Source organism: Bombina bombina, chromosome 1, assembly GCF_027579735.1.
Source record: "Bombina bombina isolate aBomBom1 chromosome 1, aBomBom1.pri, whole genome shotgun sequence".
NCBI classification, from domain to species: domain Eukaryota; kingdom Metazoa; phylum Chordata; class Amphibia; order Anura; family Bombinatoridae; genus Bombina; species Bombina bombina.
This window is the reverse complement of record NC_069499.1, coordinates 1,290,460,738-1,290,467,035: the sequence shown is the minus strand read 5'-3', so window position 1 is coordinate 1,290,467,035 and position 6,298 is coordinate 1,290,460,738. Positions and strand designations below refer to the sequence as shown.

Sequence of the window (6,298 nt, the reverse complement as noted above, 5' to 3'; positions counted from 1 at the left end):
GTCCAGGTTGGTGTACCAATGCATGCTAGTGAAGACTGTAGAATATTAGTAGCTTACATCCATTAGTCATATTTAGTTCTTAATTAGATATTTAGGGATCACAATCAGACACTTAGATGATTTTACTTTTTTAGATGGTATTTCCCAGTCCTCTATTTAATGAACTGATGAATAAGACACCTATTGAAGATCAACTGTTTACCCCTGAATTGACTTTCAAAGACCATGCATTGTCCAGGTTGGTGTACCAATGCATGCTAGTGAAGACTGTAGAATATTAGTAGCTTACATCCATTAGTCATATTTAGTTCTTAATTAGATATTTAGGGATCACAATCAGACACTTAGATGATTTTACTTTTTTAGATGGTATTTCCCAGTCCTCTATTTAATGAACTGATGAATAAGACACCTATTGAAGATCAACTGTTTACCCCTGAATTGACTTTCAAAGACCATGCATTGTCCAGGTTGGTGTACCAATGCATGCTAGTGAAGACTGTTGAATATTAGTAGCTTACATCCATTAGTCATATTTAGTTCTTAATTAGATATTTAGGGATCACAATCAGACACTTAGATGATTTTACTTTTTTAGATGGTATTTCCCAGTCCTCTATTTAATGAACTGATGAATAAGACACCTATTGAAGATCAACTGTTTACCCCTGAATTGACTTTCAAAGACCATGCATTGTCCAGGTTGGTGTACCAATGCATGCTAGTGAAGACTGTTGAATATTAGTAGCTTACATCCATTAGTCATATTTAGTTCTTAATTAGATATTTAGGGATCACAATCAGACACTTAGATGATTTTACTTTTTTAGATGGTATTTCCCAGTCCTCTATTTAATGAACTGATGAATAAGACACCTATTGAAGATCAACTGTTTACCCCTGAATTGACTTTCAAAGACCATGCATTGTCCAGATTGGTGTACCAATGCATGCTAGTGAAGACTGTTGAATATTAGTAGCTTACATCCATTAGTCATATTTAGTTCTTAATTAGATATTTAGGGATCACAATCAGACACTTAGATGATTTTACTTTTTTAGATGGTATTTCCCAGTCCTCTATTTAATGAACTGATGAATAAGACACCTATTGAAGATCAACTGTTTACCCCTGAATTGACTTTCAAAGACCATGCATTGTCCAGGTTGGTGTACCAATGCATGCTAGTGAAGACTGTAGAATATTAGTAGCTTACATACATTAGTCATATTTAGTTCTTAATTAGATATTTAGGGATCACAATCAGAAAAAGGAATACATATTATAGTTGATATAGAGGTATTTGAATGGACATGAAATATTACATTTATGTTCAGCATACATATATTGTTTACATGTGATATACATTATTATGTATAATTTTAATTTCTGATATTTAAATATAATTTTTAATAAACAATATAATGGTGTATGTATTTCATTAATTTAAAATCAATGTAATGATTATCTTTAAAAAATGTTGATCAAAGTTAGAGCATAGACACCATATGATTTTAAATGTATTTTATGAATATTTTACAACGTGTGTATTAACTTTGTTCCATTTTTATTATTTGTCATTTCAGATTGGCATCTGATGACTTCCTGGAATATTTAATTATTTTCTATTAAATATATGTTTATTTTTAACAGATTCTAATATATATCAATATAATCTGTAAATAAATCAAACTTGGACTCCCATGACTGGTAGTTGGCTATTTGACAAGCACATGCATAAGAGAAAATAATGCATTAATAGTAGAAAATAAAAATCTTCAGAGAATATTAAAATATATCTTTTAACATTAATTGGGGAGTCATATTCTTCAATGCTTTTATATTGAAAAAGTATATATTAAAAATATTTAGGATATGTATTAATATTATGATTGTTTTAACATTTAATAAGGTGAAGTGGTTCAATTACATGAAAGTGACAGTGTTGTTGAATGTAAAAAGAATTGTATAAGATCATGTATCTTCCTTAGGTATCTCAAAACATTATTAGAAAATATTTTACAATTATTACATTTATAAATGGTAGGTCATTTAACTTGATATTTTTAAAACATTAGTTATTGGATGCCAGGTTAATCTATGTAATTTTCTAGTGGAGTCATTTAACTATACTTAGTAATATTATGTATTTATTACAATCTTACCTCTTGGGTTAGACATCAAATATCTATATAGAATGTAATTTCCCCTTTAGTTTATTTTGTCAATGTTAAATCAAAATACAATATGTTTGGGTCCTTAAAGGGGTCATTCAAAATGTATATTTTGTATACATTGTTACAAATATCATACAAGAATTTAAACATATTTAGAATGTACTATAGAATTACATTCAGTCTTTAAATATACTTGTTAAAATAAAAATAAATGCACATATCTTAGTCAATGATATAAGGCATCTATATGCAAACAACAATCAGCATCAAAATAGCCTATGTAGAGATGTATTTAATCCACGAATATATATAATTACAATATAATGATTGAATAACAAAACATATTAAGTTGGTCAAATATAAGATTATGATACAAAATGCATACATAACATATAGCTTAATGTCCCTCTACGCTGAAGGCTAAAAAAGACCTCATTTAATAAATATATTTCAGTCAGTGTGTAAAACAATCTAGAAGTTAATCTAAATTTGCTTTACTCATATGTTAGACTCATTTAGCAAAAGGAAGGTGCCTAGGTTTATGATATATTAAGCATTATTGTGAAATGTTTATTTAAAGGGACATGAACTCAAAATATACTTAAAGGTAGCCATTTAAAAAAACAATGATTTATACATTCTGAATGAGTATTCTATTGGAATCAACTTTAAAACTTGTCTCATATTATGAATGCTCATTGTGATGTTGCTATCATTACTTTAGAAATAAGGCAGTAAATAGCTAATTTATTTGCTTCAGTACTCTGGACAGAACTTGATTGTTTGGAATAATTGATGCAACAATCGTCAAGGACAACCCAGGTTTTTATTAAACAATTGTCCGTAATATAAAATATCATTATTGATTTGCAAAGAAACATAACAAGATAACTTAACATTTGATAATCGTATTAAATAATAAAGTTGATTAACATTTCATGCTCAATCACCAATGGTAAATTTGTTTGGACAGTGTCCCTTTAAGAGATTTAAAGAGTGTATTTACTTATCTTGCTATCTTGACATACTTTGCTTGAAAAGCATATCGAGATAGGCTCAGTAGATGAAGATTGGTGGATGCACAGAGATGCCTTATGTGATTGTCTCAACCATGTGCATTTAAATTTCTTCTGTTGAGGATATATAAATACTAAGAGAAAATGATTTACAGTTTAAAGTCTAAACAATCTTCTATCTCTACAGATCATTTGATACAATTGTTTGTTTGTAATGTCTCTTTAAAACTAAAGACGCCACTGCACAATAACATATATGAGCACTTCAGAGAAATACAAGCTCGAGGTTTATTTGCGAATAACAAAGCTGTAGTTTAACATTTATAAACAGATTATCCAAGTTACTGACATTCTAACCGGAATTTTAACATTAATAAATATTGCGTGGGAAACGCATCTTCAAACACCAGATTAGCATATTTAAACATTAGTGTAATGTCACGCAATAGCACACAATCAATGTGCATTATAAATACATTTAATAGAGCAATGTCAATACTTCACAATCAATTTATTTAAAGAACAATAAAGACATACAATATTAAATGTGTATTTGTATTAAAGAAACAGACCGTTATTAAACCGAGAAATGTCTACAACATTAATAATGTGACAGGATTAGATTTTAAAGAGTATTTAATCATTAATATTTCACGGATCCCGGATATTAAATCTGCGTCACACATATCCGCATGACAGGCCCATGAGTTACAAATAAGTCTACATGAAAAATGAAGTTACAGCACCACCAAGCGGTATGTGTAAGGAAGTTACTAAGATATGAAACATTAAGGAACGGCCAATCAGAGTTCATCACACAAACACAACTTGAGTCAGGATGGTCTCACAGACATTATAACAATATTTCAAACTTTTATCCAATCAGATGTACAGATAAATTGTCCCATGGTGCATCTCATGTTTACTTCACCATATAAAAGTCCATTACACGTTGCCATCTTTGTCAGTTCTCTAATGCCTGCAGGCAGTTTATATTATTATAATATATTTATTGGACAACCCAGCAGGCATGTCAGTTCCCAGGTTCACCAAGGAGGAGAGCGCTGCACTGGTCCACGCCGTCAAGGACTTTTATCCCCAGCTGTTTGGGAACAAGAGGAGCTCGACAGATGCGCCTGTTAAGAAGGCCCTCTGGGAGTCTATCACCAATGCGGTTAGATTGGTGTGTGACGTCCAGAGGACCCAGGATCAGATCATGAGGAGATTCGGAGATATGAGGTTGCGTTTATCGAAAAAAGTCAACCTCATAAGGGACTGGGTACAAGCCCGTAAAAGAGGGGGCCAAAGAAAGGCCCCGCGGAAACTGTACCTACTCCCTTATGAGGTGACTTTATGCGAGCTCCTCAATCTCCGGGTCCCCAAAAGATTTAGATCCTCGCCATCCTCGGCCTCCTCTTCTTCCCTCCCAGCTGCGGGATCTGAAAGTCCTGACGCGGGGGACAGGGCAGATGCTTCTCCGTCCGGTGGCTTGGGAGGAGCCGATAGAGAATCTGAACCAGGTAATTATCCAACTTCATATAATATTTATAATGTTAAAAATCAAAAATGTGTATTTAGTCAGATACTAAACCTATACAGATCTCACAACATACACTACATATGATGTTTAGATATCTGATTTTAGATTATTGACACATGAAATAGGAATGATGTTTCTTGCGCTCTACAGAATATGCGTCACAGAGCGGAAATGTAATTTCGCATCCACGTTAACATGGGTTTGCGGAAAGTGGCATTGCTTTATACATGTTGTTCAAATGACGGATGCGTAATTCCGCTTGGAATCATTGCGCAATGATCGCGAAAATGGCATTTCTCATCCACGTTAACATGGGTTTGCGGAAAGTGGCATTGCTTTATACATGTTGTTCAAATGACGGATGCGTAATTCCGCTTGGAATCATTGCGCAATGATCGCGAAAATGGCATTTCTCATCCACATTAACATGGGTTTGCGGAAAGTGGCATTGCTTTATACATGTTGTTAAAAATTAAATGGAAATTCTTAGATTAGTGAAGAATACAGTATTCTTATTTTAAATATTATATCTAATAAAAAACGAATAATACTAATAAATTATAACATATGGCCATCAATTGATGATTATGTAATAACAAGCAGATATTCTTAAAGATACAGTAAACAACACAACTGATTGAAAATAAGAGTCCAGGATATATTTATCATTAATTTAATTGCGGAAACTATTAACTCATGGGACTACCAAAGGATTAATATTTTTCTATTGATTTGTTATTAATGTAAATATTTTAAACATGGCATGATTAGTATTAATGATATGCAATCCGCATTTAATATATTACAGATATGGATGTGGCTGCTGGATCCTCAAGCCAGGGCTTGTCACAGTATGGTATGTCTCATTTTAATTGACATTTGTCTTAGAAACATGGAATGAACATTACATACTAAATACACATTGTTCAATATTTATATGTAATGTCTATTTAATAGATGAAAATTATATAATTATTCGGATATCCTTAAATAACATATTTGATTTTAATTGCATGCTCAATACCATTCATTACATCAACATATGGAGTAGATAATTCATTAACAAACAACAACATTGTGGAATCTATTTAATTTTAGATTAAAGGGATACTGAGCTACAATTATTAATATTGTCTTTCACATACAGTATGCAATATTAATAAACATAACATATAATACTATCATCATATGTGACATATTCTATTGCTAAATGTAGTTTAAAATAAAGAAAGTACGTTTATGTGCATCTAAATATTTGTTGACCAACCTGGGTTTATATTGATGATTGGTGGATACCTTCAACAAACAATATTTATTGAATCCAATATTCCTTATCTGCCTTTAAGATTAATATCGAACAACATTCTAATTATAATAGGAGTCAATGTTAAATCATTTTTTACAGTTTGAACATAGAAATCAATTATTTTAATTAATCATGTCAGTGTCCCTTTAAGACAAAATAGATTCATTCATCTTTACATTATTTTTATTAAAAACTATTGATATATAAATCTAATTATCTGTTGGAGTTACTTTATAGATATCTGCATACTCTAACAGC

General features: G+C 31.3%; 1 long non-coding RNA gene across 1 annotated transcript; it reads left to right on the top strand.

The window, feature by feature from the left end:
- Positions 1-1,071: 1,071 nt before the first annotated feature.
- LOC128642341 (uncharacterized) lies at positions 1,072-1,708 on the top strand. The gene is made up of 2 exons (XR_008399645.1): positions 1,072-1,166; positions 1,588-1,708. It is a non-coding gene; the product is annotated as an uncharacterized LOC128642341 (long non-coding RNA).
- The last annotated feature ends 4,590 nt before the right edge of the window (positions 1,709-6,298 follow it).